Source organism: Pinus tabuliformis, chromosome 1_1 (genome assembly GCF_031772625.1).
Source record: "Pinus tabuliformis cultivar Carrire ecotype Pingquan chromosome 1_1, CPIR1, whole genome shotgun sequence".
Lineage (NCBI taxonomy): Eukaryota > Viridiplantae > Streptophyta > Pinopsida > Pinales > Pinaceae > Pinus > Pinus tabuliformis.
This window is the reverse complement of record NC_142297.1, coordinates 676,703,068-676,718,579: the sequence shown is the minus strand read 5'-3', so window position 1 is coordinate 676,718,579 and position 15,512 is coordinate 676,703,068.

Genomic DNA, 15,512 nt, shown 5'->3' with positions numbered 1-15,512 from the left:
TTTATAGCATGAAGATGATTTATATATAAGTATTTGTACAGGTACTGTTGTGTTCTTTGATTTGTTTGTCTTGCAGGTCAAAGAAAGAAGAAGGGAACTCCAAGAAGGGTTTGCACCCTAACGGTCTTCTCGAACGTAGGACCTTAGGTATGTACCCTAAACATTAGAATTTGCTTAAAAGTAAAAATGATGGTTGTGTGTGTGTGTTTCTTTGAATAAGCAATTTTCAGTCTGGTAGAGTCTTAGCCCAAACGACCCTAGGGGTACTTTCCCTTCAACCAGAATTGGCGACTCCGCTGGGGACAACACTCTTGTTGTTCCTAGTTTGGGTAGTCCTCAAGCCAATCAAGGCTCAGCCCCTCTGTTTGTTGGCTCTGATTGTCTGATCTTTTCATGAAATCCAAGCTTTTCCAGTTTTTCAGTCTGTGTTTTTTTTTTTCTTGAAAGACTTCAGATACAATCTTTTTCTGGATTACAAAAGCGTATATACGCAAGTTGCACTAAGTTAACCCGCGTATACGCAGGTTTCCTTAGTTACAGTCGCGTATACACGCATTCTGCAAATAATTGCAGGCACGTATATCACATAATTTTCAAGATTTGTAAATTTTCTGTTGGCTGAATGTTTGTCTGGTAGTTTGAGTCAGTTTTAAGCAGTTATTTTCCAGTAACAGTTCTCTGTTTGACAGGGGGCATCTTGTTCTGAACTCTCTCTAGTTATAAGGAGTGCTAGTCTTGTTTTTCGTTGATTGCAAGCGTCATTGATTTTTGACACACAAGATTTCTGTTTAAGAATCTTGATTGCTCTGTTTCGGCAGAGTGGGAAGATTGTCTTCAATCTTTGTGTCCATTTTGTTTTCATGACATTTGTGTTTGCTTAACGAAATCATTTTTGTGACCATTTTCTCCTTCGTTTCGGGAAATTTGTTTGTTACCATTTTTCTTGAAACTTGTCTTTTGATATTTTGGACTTTCATTGTTGCTTTTGATTGTCAAAAGCGATTTCGAACACATTTTATTTTTGTTGAGTTTTCATCATTTGAAAGGTGTCAATTCACAAAAGTGTTTGGTGGCTTGTTTATCAATCATTAGTGTCAGTATTTTTGAGAGCTTTCCTTTGAAAAAGACTTTTTGGTTTGATTGAAAGAAAATCTTTTGAAAGTTTTTGAGTTTCGCTTTCTTAAACTTGCTTCTCATTTGATTTCCTTTTTTGCGAAGTGAAAGTGCTTTGTTTTTATCTTAGAACTTGTTTTTATTGTTTGGACGAAATGATTGGTAACACATCATCTTCTATCTAAGCATTTTAGTGGCAAGACAAAATTTGGTAAAGCAGCAACTTTCCTTCTTTGTTTTTAGAGTAGTCTTTGAATCTTGCATCCACATTTAGTTCTTGCATTAGGGTAAGATTTGCATCTCTTTTTAGGCATATTTAGTTTTGTTAGTTTTTGTGAGTGTGGAGTCTGAAAAGGAAAAGAAAATTTGCTTATATTAGAAATACCTCTGAACCTCATAGAAATTGCTTTTCATCGAAAACAAAAGTGCATGTGCATGTAGCTAAGTTTTATTAATTTCTTTTGCGTCCATAAAAACACCACAAGTTTCATCTCCATAACCCTGTGACTTAAAGAACAACCTAATAAAATCAAGCGCTTAATTAAAATCCACTAGAACTTTTTGTTTTAGTTATTACACCAACAAGTTTAGGATTTTAGGGCCTTGGAATAGGCGAGTGGAGAGTTAACTCTCCAAGGCCACATAAAATGTCAAACATAAGAGTCTGATTAAAGAGAGTAAATCCAATAGCGTTAGGAAGACTAGGAAAGCTCCGGATCTGGGAGTTAAGCACGAGGGTCTGTGAAGACAGGGAAGGGAGATACCCCCTCTCCTACTTGTCCGAACTTACCTCACGACTGTTCCGCCTGGCTTCTGCGACGAGTTGGTACCCATAGTTGCCTCTCCTAGGGATCTGCATAGGTGGCTGCGGAGGGGAATCCCGTGGCACCTGAGGTCGACGTTGTATCACTCTCGACGGTACTTCCGGAGGGCACCCTTGCGAAGCTTGGGGGCTTGCACCAGCGCAGGCTGTTGTTAGGAGGTCAGCGTAACTTCCTCTGATACCTTTGCTGATAGGACTGGGCCCTCATCATCCCAGACTATCTTCGGAAGGCCCTTTGATTCACTTTCTCGTATTTTGGTGTCCGGTCTCAATCACCCGGAGCGGAAATACTTGAAAGTTGTTTGACTGGCTGTATCTTTAGGAACTTTATAGTGTGTGCTCTGTGCTCCTAGTCGGCTTAGCTTTTAATTTTTTGAGTCTTTAGCTAGATCATAACAAAAAATTCAAAGTGGCTGACCGGTCTCCAAGACGGTCTCCAAGACTTCGTGGTCTCTCGCCACCTAGTTTAGAGCCTTCTCCTAGAAGGCGCAGAGGGGATACTACCGGTAGGGTCCGTCCCACGCCGGTTGACGCATCGGGGATTGATCCTCCTCTCGGGGATATTAGCGGCCAAGCAAGGCCTGGTACTTCTGAGCAAGAGAGGGATACTCCAGTCCTTTCTCGAGTTCGCTTTCAAGCGGAGAATAACGTAGAGGTAGAAGAACTTTCAGAATCATTAGTGATTCCAAATTCTCCACTACCATCTAGTTATCCGGACGTATTGCAATACATTGGGACTCCATTACATAGGCCAGCGAGTCCAGGTTACGCTACGCGCTTACCATTTATGATCACTACTGGAAGCATGGCTTCTACGAGTGCTGCGACTATGCAAACCCCAACATCGGTGCAAGGGGGAGGAACCATTTCCATCCCCTCCGCTTCCTTGTTCGGATCGTTTGCTAGCACATCTTTGGTTGGGTCTACCTCCATTCCGTCCACGAGTGGAAATGCTCAAACCAATGCTTTTAGTACTGGTTCCTTCCTTTTTGGCACCCAATCACAGGGTATTCCATCGGTTCCGTTCAGTGCCGCTACGTCCATGATGGGCGGATCGGCTTCATTCCAGGGTTTTCCTTTTGGAAGTGGTCATATCCCACATTCCAACCAGATGATAGGATCCATGCCTTTTTCTTCAATAGGACAGAGCAGCAATCCTTTCCAAGGTTGGAATAACCCTGGGGTTAGTAGTGCAGGAACTGCGAATCCATTTATCGGCCAACAAGGAAGTAGGCCGTATTCCACTGTTAGCATGTTTCAAAGTATTCCTCCCCTCGCTTCGGCTTGGAACCCATATCAGGGGTTATCAACCCCTTACCATTCTTTAGGAGGAAACTTTGCAGGCTATGGAGGTTATACGGCAGGAGTTGGTCAAACTCCGAATTTTGCTGGACCACAAGGTTTGCCTTTTGGTTCAGCCAGTTCTAATGGTCACTTCGGGCAGCCTGGTGCCTCCCAAATCCCAGGACAATCTTTTCAGAACTTTGGGAGTTTTGCCCAGTCTGGGTGGAATCCCCTAGGTCCTCCTAGGCTTCCGTTTCTGGCAACGTTAAACTTGCCAGATCTCACTAAGCTAACGAACGACCCTATCAGATACAATCCGGCCTAGCCTCCGGTCCCAACCAAACTCCCTTCGGACATTCCAAAATTCGAAGGGAAGAGTGGTGAAGATCCGGGCGATCATGTAACCACATTCCATTTGTGGTGCTCATCCAACTCCCTCATCGAAGATTCGATTAGGTTGAGACTCTTTCAGCGCACCTTGAATGGTAATGCGGCTAAATGGTATATAGAGTTGCCAGGGGGCAGCTTTACATCGTTCGCAGACTTAGCTAATATCTTCTTGAATCACTTCCAGTTGCCCGTCCGCTATGATGCCGGAACTGAACTTCTGGCTACCTTTCGTCAAGATAAGGCAACCCACATTTTTGATCACATTCAGGAATGGAGACAGAGAAAGAGGCTCATTAAAGCCGAAATCCCTCCGGAGTACCGTCTAGAGTGGTTTTTGAAGTCTTTGCAACCCGAGATCTCCAAGGATGTCTCCATGTCCGGGGTCTATTCTGAGGAGCAAGCCATTTTTAGGGCCCAGCAGTTAGAACTGATTTACTCTCAGTCTAGGATCCTCCAAAAGTACTTGCCAGATGCTCCTGGATCTAAGGTTGATTTAGCTAAGCCGAAGCCAGGTCCGCACGCGGATGGCATCGTGGGGTCAGTAGACTCGACTACAGTGAACTTGTTGAATTAATTGTAGCAATTGTCATTACAAACTGCTCCTAACAACCAAGTCACAATGTCTAATCCTCAAGCTTCCCAAAATTCTTCCATTAACGTCGTCCAATCCGATAACCCCAAAGGAAATCAAAATTCCAATGGGAAAAGGAAAGGACGTGGTAAGAAGAAGAATTCAGAGGGGAAGCCCGATGCAAATAAATCCGGCAACAATGCTGGTGGTGGTAAGGGTGAGTCGAGAAAGAAAGTCAAGTTCCCTTGCAAGTTATGCAGTGGGGACCATCTAACTCATCTTTGCCCTAGAATTGAAGACGCTCAGCGCTTGTTAGGACAACAAGGGACTTCTAGTTCACAAGCTGTGTTAACTAACCCGTTTCCCCAAGGGCAACAACTTCTTGCTGGCGCGAATTCAAATCCTGGGACCTCCTCAGGGGGCAACCAGGAAGGGGAAAAAGCATCAAATGTTTTTATGATGGGTTCAAACGTTAACGTGACTACTCGGTCACGTGATTATGGTGAAACCGAAACATCTAAGGATAAAACGGTTCCCGGAAGTAATGACCTTCATATTGAGCGACCTCTTGTTGAGACTATGCCTAGGATACCGAAAGGTTCCGCCAAACGCGCGACGATTAACCCTAATGCTAGGGCCGCCCAAAATTACTCCATTGTGGAGGATTTGGCTCAAAGCCCGTGTGCTATGTCCGCTTTGGAAGTTCTCCAATCGTGTCCGTCTCAGAGAAGTGCTTTACTCTCCGCCATTGGAGCAGTCGATCCAGGTAACTCGTTAGTGCTCTCTTTCGACATGTCAAATGTCAAAAAGAGACTCCCTCATCATATGGCTTTCCAGGTAAAGTCAACATACCGAAAAATCAATATTTTTCACACCGTTATAGATGAAGGAGCTTCCACATGTGTCATGTCCATGTCATGTTGGAAGGCTATTGGTTCACCTTCGGTTGTTCCTTCGCCAACTGTCTTAACCGCATTTGATGGCCATTCTCACAAGCCGCATGGGATTATCCCGGCCTTTCCTATATGTGTTGGATGGAAGGTCATTAATATCGAAGTTGAAGTCGTAGATGCTAACCTAGATTATAATCTCCTATTAGGAAGGAACTGGGTGTACGAGATGGAAGCCGTAGTATCGACTCTGTTTCGTGTCATTTGCTTTCCTCATGAGGGGAAAATCGTTAAGGTAGATCAATTGGACTATGCTCCAATCGATCCTCAAGCAACCTCCGACTCTATTGTTCCTTTGGTGGATAACCCTCGCCCGCCGACTGAGAATTTAGGAGTAGGGATGTATTCCTCATTGATGGGTACGTTTGATCTTCCCTCTCCTTTTGCAAGAATCAATGCTATTTCATCATCCAAGGAGTATTCTCGAGAAGAGTTCTTCCGAACTCATTATTTTTCTGACCCTTGGACCTTGCCTTCACCTACCACCACATTAGCTGAAGGACAAGTGAATGGAATGGCGTTTCCTATATCTGCAGCCGAGCTTAGATATCAGTCTATCGTAGACTCTGCAGATAACCATTCTACTCCTTTTTCCGAAGAGGAATTAGATGGTCATGTGGCCCCCGCTTGGAGCTTCGATTCTAACTCTGCCTTGGACTGCTTAGATTTGGTTCTACCTTCTGAAGAAGCAATCCTTGAAGTAATGATGGGTATAGATCGACCTTGGGAAGACTTACACCATCGTTCATATTTTCTTCCTCCATTGCAGGAAGTGGAATCTAAATTCTCCGAGCTCGTTGATAGTGATGTTAGTATGGTGTCGAACCCTTTGGCTCCAACACACGTACGTGTCGAAGGTAATATGTCTGTAATTTCAAAAACGATACCTATAAACATCTCTAAGAATCCTAACATCGTCGAGAATATCTTCATCGAAATTGAGTGTTCCCCTGAAGAAATTCAAATTTATACCGACCTATTCAAGGAATATCGGGATGTATTTTCTTGGTCTTATGAGGAAATGCCCGGCATTGATCCTTCTATCGTCCAACATGAGATCAAGACGTACGAAAACGCAAAACCGATTCGTCAAAGGCTTCGGCCAGTTAACCCTATGAAAGCAGCGGCCATCAAAGCTGAGGTTGAGAAACTGCTAAGGGCAGGTTTTATATACCCTGTTCCTCTTACAGATTGGGTTTCAAATCCAGTCCCTGTGGACAAAAAGCAAGGAACAATCCGTGTATGCATCGATTTTAGGGACTTAAACAAGGCTTGTCCAAAAGACAATCACCCCACGCCATTCATTGATCAGATTATCGACGAGTGTGCGGGTAATGAGATTTTCTCCTTTATGGATGGTTTCTGAGGTTATAATCAAATCTCTATTCGTCCTGAGGATCAGCATAAAACTACCTTCATATGTCCCTGGGGTACCTTCGCATATCGAAAGATGCCCTTTGGTCTTAAAAATGCTGGAGCCACGTTTCAGCGGGCCATGTCCTACGCTTTCCACGACATCAAACATGTCATCGAAGCATACTTAGATGATCTCGCTGCTCGTTCTCGAAAGAGAACAGATCACCCTAGTCATCTTCGATTGGTCTTTGAGCGATGTCGTTTCTACAAAATCCGGTTGAATCCTAACAAGTTCGTTTTCGCGGTTACATCCGGTCGGTTGTTAGGGTTTATAGTGTCCAATGAAGGGATTCAGGTTGATCCCTTCAAGGTTGAGGCAATAGTTCAGTTGCCTCCCCCGTCCTCAATCCGTCAACTTCAAAGTCTTCAAGGGAAGGCCAATTTCTTGAGACGGTTTATAGCAAACTACGCCGAGATCACTAAAGGGTTCATGCGTTTGCTACGGAAAGGAGTTCCATTTGTATGGGACGACTTTGCATAGCGGTCGTTTGATGCTTTGAAAAAGGCATTAGTCTCTGCCCCGCTTTTGAGTCCACCGGATTATGGTAGAGACTTCCTTTTATATCTCGCTGCTGCAGAATCTACCATTGGCATGGTTCTAGTTTAGGAAGACGATGCTCTCGTCGAGCACGTGATTTATTATTTGAGCCGAGGCTTAATAGGCCCTGAACTTCGCTATTCTCCGGTTGAGAAGTTGGCCTTGGCAGCTGTCCATGCTGTCCAGAGGCTCCGTCATTATATTTTGCTACGCAAAACTTTTGTCCTAGCGGTGGTCAATCCATTCCAATTTGTCCTCAGTAGGCGAGTAATTGGGGGCAAATATAATAGATGGATAGTTATTTTACAAGAATTCGACCTCGAGTTCTTGTCCGCCAAGTCTAAGAAATCTATGGTTTTTGCAGAGCTAATTTCTGAGCTTCCTTGTGGAGAGGATATTGTGTATGAGGAAAGTTTACCCGACGAGCATATATTCCTCATCTCTTCACAAGACCCTTGGTATGGAGATATCATTGTTTATCTCCAGACTTCGAAGTTTCCCTCTGCTTTCTCCAAGGATGAACATCGTAAGTTACGTCACCTGGCTAAAAACTATGTTATCATTGGTGACACATTATACCGTCGAGGGGTTGATTCAATCCTTCGACGTTGTTTAACCTTAGAGGAAGCGGAGTCTGTTCTTAATGATTGCCACAGTGGAGCTTGTGGTGGTCATTTATCCGGGCTTGCTACAGCCCAGCGCATCTTACGTGTCGGCTACTTTTGGCCTTCACTCTTTAAGGACTGTGTGGAAGCGGTAAAACGCTGTCACCCGTGTCAAATTTTTACTCGCAAGATGCACACGCATCCAGCTCCCCTTTTTCCCGTCGTCACCGTCGGTCCCTTCACTAAGTGGGGTATTGATTTTACGACTTGTAACCCGCCTTCAGTGGCGAATCACAAGTACATTATCGTGGCCGTAGACTACTTCACGAAGTGGCGGAGGCCATGCCTACTTATAAGAACGACAGTGACACGACAACTTTGTTTCTTTTCAATCAAGTTATCTCAAGATTCGGTATCCCAAGAGAGATTGCCACTGACCATGGCAGTCATTTCCAAAATCAGCTAATGTCCGAATTGGCTTTTAAATTAGGTTTCCGTCAAGAGCATTCGTCCCCTTACTATCCTCAGGCCAATGGACAGGTCGAGGCGGTTAATAAAACTCTTAAGACAATACTCCAACGGACAATCGATAAGAATCGGTCCAATTGGCACATTATGTTGTATCCGGCTCTTTGGGCATACCGAACCTCCGTCAAAACGACTACTGGTTTTACTCCTTTTCAGTTAGTTTACAGGATGGAATCTATCTTTCCGGTCGAATGTGAAATCCCATCTCTGAAATTGGCTGTCGAGCTTCTTCCTGAGACTTCGAGTCTCGAGGAGCGCCTAGTTCACCTAGAACATCTCGATGAGCAGTGTCGAGATGCCGCCACGATGAATGAGGCCCATAAGAAAAGGGTCAAAACTCAGTATGATAAGTCTGTCCGTCCTTGTGTCTTTGCTGAAGGTGACCTTGTCTTGGTCTATGACCAAGATAAGGACGCCTTGGGGGCAGGCAAATTCAAGCCCATGTGGTACGATCCTTTCATTATCAAACGAGTCTTAGAAAAAGGATCATATGAGTTAATTGATTTCGAAGGAAACAAGCTGGCGGAGCCCCGAAATGGGCTCTACTTAAAGAAGTATTTTGCTTAGTTTTACCAGGCAATGGCTTCTTTGTATTTTATGTATTTGTACATATATTAACGAGCGTTTTCTGATATCAGCACTTTTTGGTCTGCCTTGGCAGGTGCTGATGGATGATTTGGTTTATTTTGGATTCGCCGATGGTGCTAGTCGGCACACTCGGAATCTTGCTTCCGCAGCTTGGGTACTTTATTACCCAAATGGTCAGTTGATGATATCGAGAGGCGTGTGTATCGGTCCTGCGTCAAACAATATGGCCGAGTATACAGCCGTTATCAATTTATTTTCCGAGGCAATCTCTTATGGGATCGACTCGTTGGTAGTATATCTTGATTCCCAATTGATAGTGTCTCAGTTAAATAACATTTATCGGGTTAGAGATCCATCATTGTATCGCCAATATTTAAGGGTGAGGTTGTTGCAAAGATCATTTATTTACATTAATTATTTGCACATTCCAAGATCTCAAAATTGGTTAGCTGATTCTATCGCTAATCAAGCATTAGACTGGCATATCAATCATTCCTCATCATAAAATCATGCATCAAAAAGTCAAACTGTATATATATATATATATATATATATATCGCAAAGCGTCTCGAGTGTACATATGTGTGTCCAAAAATATACAAAATTGGGACTCAAATGCCCATAATCATGTCAGGCATATCTAACGCCTCGGCTCTGGATGAGCAGCTAAATAACTAACTATAGCATTGGCCACGCACCGAAAGACGCGAACCTAGTCACGTGGCATTCCAACCACATGACGCTGCATATCTGGAGGAAGGTCCTCCACCTCGGCCATTGGTACTTGGCAGCTCAGTCTAGTCAAGTGTCGATGGACGTTGTTGAGGGTCCTTTCCGCATCCGCAGTCGTCTCTTCGGCTCCTCGACCACGCCGTCCATGCCGCGGGAATCCATCTGGTCGCACAGGCCCAATGTCTGGAACATGATCATCATATTAGTCATTTGAATCTCATAAAAAAAAAAATGTTTTTCAAAGTTCATCATTATACTTGAAAAATCCTAAAAATCCTAAAATCATAAAAATAAAAAATCTTACCGATCTCGCCCCATGCTGCATCTGGTGGTAACACTAGATCAGGATCTCCTCGGAAATCCAGCCCAGCATAGGGGTAGTCATCTATGGCGATGATCTGTTGCTCCCACCAAGCAAAAAAGTCGTCGTCGAATGCATTCCTGGGTACTTCCCCACCCCCCAGACGTTTCATCAAGTCAGCCCACCGGCCCATACGTGGATCACGTGGACTACTGATGGGAACTGCTACCCTGGGGCGGAGTGCGGGAACCTTCTCGAAAAAGAAAGTGCATAAAATGGTTCCGTACCCAAAGTTCTTTGTCTGTCCCCTCCTGATAGAAGCAAGTTGTTCTTTCATGTTGGCAAGTAGAGGAGTACACCAGTCAAACACCGTGGTGAGACAGTCCACTGCTACGCTCATGTTCACCCGTGATGCCTGATGTAGTGAGGATGATCCGTTCACTCGAGCTATGGTGAACAAGATTATCTGCAGGGACAAACTCTCCACGTGTGGGATAGAGATCTGGCTCCCGACCTTCCGATGACCTGGGCAGTAAATGTGAACATAGTCGTCTACACTGAGACTATTCCGGGTCCTGCCCCGGGAGTTTACTACCTCCCCCCTTCGGGAAAGGCCCGTGATGAAATATATATCTTCCACTTCTATCCTGAGTGGCATCTGATCAATCACAAAAGCTTCTTCCTCGACATCCCAGTAATCAATAAGTCTCTCGAGCAAACGCACGTTTGCTTTCATATTTGGCAACTTGAAGAATTTTAACAATCCGCATCCCCGCAGGGCGTCTAATGCCTCATCATTGTTCATAACTTCATTATCTACAGCTGAGTGCTCTCTTTCACGCCATGTGATAGTCATCCTGGAAGAAAAAATCATTTTCATCCATTAGTTTTATGTGAAAAAAAATTTCGCTGCGCACACGCGGGTTACCCTATACACAGTCGCGTGTAGGGCCATCGTATACGCGATTTATATACATCCAACCCACGTGTACGCCGCAGAGAGATTTTTTGCAAAAATCTAACGGTGAAACATCAATTAAACTTCCTAAAAACTATCACAATTGATTGCAAGACAAGTTTAGTGCTTACCTGGAAGTTTTCGGCAAGTTTGAACAGTTGAATAAGTCACGGGGAAGTTTGCTCCTTTTGCTCCACAATTTGCTCTCCAAGTCAAACGGTGAAAATGGTAAGTCCAAAATTTCTTTTTATAAGTTTTGAAAATGCAAAATTTTTTCAAAATTTTATTTTGTTTGGTTTCATGTCACTTTTAACTTGGGAGCTTGGAATGTCGAGATTGAGTTGTTTTTCAGGACATTTTGGACATTTTTCGACGGTTCGAGACGATTCCATGACTGCTGACCCGTCATGGCAGGTATCGTGTTCTCACTGGCATATAGGTTAGGGACACCATTTTTCCGTTGCATTATGCATACTAGCCTCCATTTGACCGATACATCTGCCGTAGGGTCGACCCCATCATGTTATGGTTCGCAAGCCATTTTCACTCGCCGATTCTTTAAATCATGACATGATGGCAGAGCCATCCTTTTACATGGGCATCCTAGTTAGCACCTCACTGACATTTGTTGCCCATGCCGCTTCATTTTGAGTAGGCTCGGGAGTCCTCTGTAGTTCCGCCATGACTTATGCGTTGAAGACTCATTCCTCTTTGATTCTTCGCTTCATTCTGGCCTTATACCCTAGAGGCTCCTATGTGTGTTGAGTTGTACTTCTGCATTGCATGTTGACCATTTGCACCTTTTGGCCTATAGCCGGCTTCACTTGGACTTGTGTTTAAGCCAACTTTTGACCATGATGTCTGCAAAATCAACCTTGCATACCTTTGACTTCTGTAGCTTGACATACCTTGATCCGTGGAAGGAACATACCTCTGAGTGTCACTATCCAGTTTTTCACCTCCCTGCATTGAGCATAGGAATGTTCCTTTCCCAGGAACTAGATCATCTGTTTCACCGACACTCGTTCTTTCCACTGTACCATAGCATTCTTTTATTCTTTTTCCGGCTTACCAGAAAAAGACAAAAAAATTAAATATTCCAAAAAGAGCGGGAACAGGGACGTTATTTCCATTTATTGTTGGCAGCTAGAGTCAGTCGTGTCGCCCTTGAACAAAGCACTCAAAGCAAAGTCTCCTCCGCATGGGTGGGATTTAGTTTGACTTAGGTACGCCATAACCTTGTTATCGAGTCAATTCTCCCCCGATTGGTTATCTCTTCCAATCATATGGAGGGTTCGTTCGTGCCTCCTGCATGACGAACTTATACAGATTCATCATATGCTGCCACATAGTCACATTGAGTCGTGCTTTTGTTCAAGGGAAGTTAGCCTGAGTCGGCCTTTCTGCGGTGTCTCTTGACTCATTATTCAGTCGGCCATCCCTGGTTGTCAGTGTCATGTCTATAATCACATTAGTTATATTGGTCCTTTACTCGTGCCGGTTTGAGAAGGTCCCCATTGACTTCTTGCTGGTGGGTCTTGTCCTTATCGACGACGACACATTGCTCTGAGGACAGGCCTAGAGCCGCACCCTGGCCCTATTTTCATTATTGATAGGTCACCTTGTGCTCAGCATCGATCAGTATCATGGGTCTTTGACTGAGTGGTTTCCCTTGTGTTCGACGTCAGCATACATTATCACACATTGGGATTCGTGCAGTACCTTGGTTTCCATTTGACCCTATTGGTGGATACCTCACCTCTGTGTCAGCTTTCATTATTGGTTGGTTCAGAGGGTTTCTGTCGTGCGCTAGCCACATCTTGTGTACGCCGGAAACGTACTTCGGTTGGGTTACTACATCTTTTTTCATCCGATTCCTTCCACATTATTGGCCTACGGGTTACACTCGCGCTAGATTGATGAATGATGCCTTAATGCCTTCCTTCTAGCGGATCTTTCCCTATCGACTCCGACTCATTGCTCTGGGGCAAAGATCTAGAGTCCATTTGGCAGTACCTTGGGGTTTGCAGTCATTAGTGGCAGATTCCTCGCTATCGACAGTGGGAAACCATCATTGTCTCCTGATTGATAGATTCTTACAGGTGTTCGACTTCAGCTCATCTATTCACACTTGTTAGATTGTACTGGGTACCTTGACGCTCATTATCATTATCGGTGGGTAGTCTCGCGTTTGTTAACGGTATACATCAATGACCGGTAATCAAACGATTTCTCACATGGTCGACTTCAGATCATTTATTCCCATGATGTAGAAATGTACCACGGCGGTCGGTGAAGACCTCAGGTTGTATCAGCATTCATTGGTTCACTTGACAGTTGCTTCTAGTTGATACCACTCCACCTTATATGTTACAGTCAGTCATGGCGACATTCTATATGCTGGCACCTGAGTTTGCAATGTAGTACCATCCTATTCCATCATGTTCAGTTGGTACCTTATGGGATCAGTCTTTGATTTCAGTGATCCGTTGCATCTTTCAGCATCATTGACAGTCTTATATGTGATATTCAGACATGTACTTTCTCATTGTGATCAGATGATCCATTATGTATTTTCCAGTCAGTTATACTTGTATACTTAGTGGATCCGCTTGTACTTGATATGCGGACATGCTTTACTTTTCCTGAGCATGGGTATGCCCGCCTCAGACAGTGTTTCTTTCTGATCTCCTTTCGGTGGCTTGGCAGGCTGAATTCTGGTGAAGTCCTCCTCGGTTTTTCAGCAGAGTTCCTTTCCTTGTACTTACTTAATATATTTCGGCCATCATGTTCCCCTTCTGACCTCATACATTAGGGGGCATCTGTTATAGCTCCAAATCTCACTCTTATGGTTTGTGATGCTGCACTCATTGCCTAGGGCAACCCCTCCTTCCAGACCTGGTCCAAAAATTTAAAAAACAGTGCTTTATTCCCTATACGCGACATTGCCCTGAGTTAAACGCGTGTACACGCGGGTCTGTTATACCCAACCCGCGTGTACCTATTAAAACACTTAAAAAAATAATAAATTCCTCTTTTTCGGGCGGAGATCGCGGGTTTTACCTGCTGGATCACCTGTTATTGCCTGTGGCCCAACTGTTCCCAACTAACTCCTAACTAAAAATCTACTTTGGAGAGGGTATAAAAAGACATCAAAGGGAAGGCCAAGGGGAGAGAGAAAGGAGAGCAAGATTATTATGCTGAGATTTTCCCCTTAGACCAGGTCTGAAGTCCTTGGTGCTTTCTGCACTTCCCCCATCTTGCATAGGAAACCCTTGTTTCCATGTGTATTGGTGATCATTCATCCTTGATATCATCATTTGAGTAGGACTTGGAAGGAGCTCTTGTCGGAGGCTTGAGGCTGGAACGAATCCGGGAGGAAGCTTGCTTGGAACCTGCTGAAGGTGTTCAGGTGATATCTTTCCGATATATGTACTTTATTTGCCTTTATATATAAAGAAACACGTCTTTGTTCCCGAATAATCTTTCTTTATGCTTATGAGATTCTTGTGTTGAATTCTTATGAAAGTGGTTACTTAAAGATCTTTTATAACTAACTTTATAGCATGAAGATGATTTATATATAAGTATTTGTACAGGTACTGTTGTGTTCTTTGATTTGTTTGTCTTGCAGGTCAAAGAAAGAAGAAGGGAACTCCAAGAAGGGTTTGCACCCTAACGGTCTTCTCGAACGTAGGACCTTAGGTATGTACCCTAAACATTAGAATTTGCTTAAAAGTAAAAATGATGGCTGTGTGTGTGTGTTTCTTTGAATAAGCAATTTTCAGTCTGGTAGAGTCTTAGCCCAAAGGACCCTAGGGGTACTTTCCCTTCAACCAATAAGGGAAATTTATTTTACTTCCTTTCAATTGGGAAGTCATAACCACAAGCTTTTTTAGATTGTATTCATAAATGTGTCAACTACCAGTTCTTCTTGGAGATAGTATATGCATGGCTTCTTCTTTCCTTTATATCTCATTATATTGAGCTTATTTCTTCCTATATGTTGTGGAGCCATCTTCTTTCTTCAATCTGGTGACACGATTCAGTCCATCAACCTTTCATATCACTTGCCTTTAGATATCATTAATGAAGGAATTATATTGAGACTATCAAAATAGAGTGAATCATATCTCCGTGTAAACATGAAAGTGAACATCAAGTTATCTTCTTATACTTCTATCTATAAATCCCAATATGATAATATAAACATCTTGACTACATAATCCTTTAGAGATTACCAAAATCATTCACTCAATCCATATGATTTTTAAAATGAGTTTAACACCAACAATTGAACTTTACCCAAATATGATCATGCATTTTTGAAATATCCTTCGAGGTAGAAAAATAATATGTTAACTACATAACCAATACCGAAACATTAATATCGTAATTACCTCATTATGATGGCCTCTTTTGATTTTTCTTACTTATGAGATCAAATCCTTTCACATGATCCATCTCCATATTGTATAATAATCTTTCTCCATGCATTCATCTTAATCAAGGTGCACATGGATTGAACGTGATTAGCAAGCTATAATATCTTTCTTGGAATTGTCATTGTTAACTCCCTTTATTTCTTCCAAAGACTATACTTGATGTTGATCAATATTATCATGTTATCTTGTGAAAGAGTCTTAATCTCTATCCATTCCAAAGCGTGTCAAATTTCTTCTTTCAAGCATCGATTAACCACATGGAATACTTAC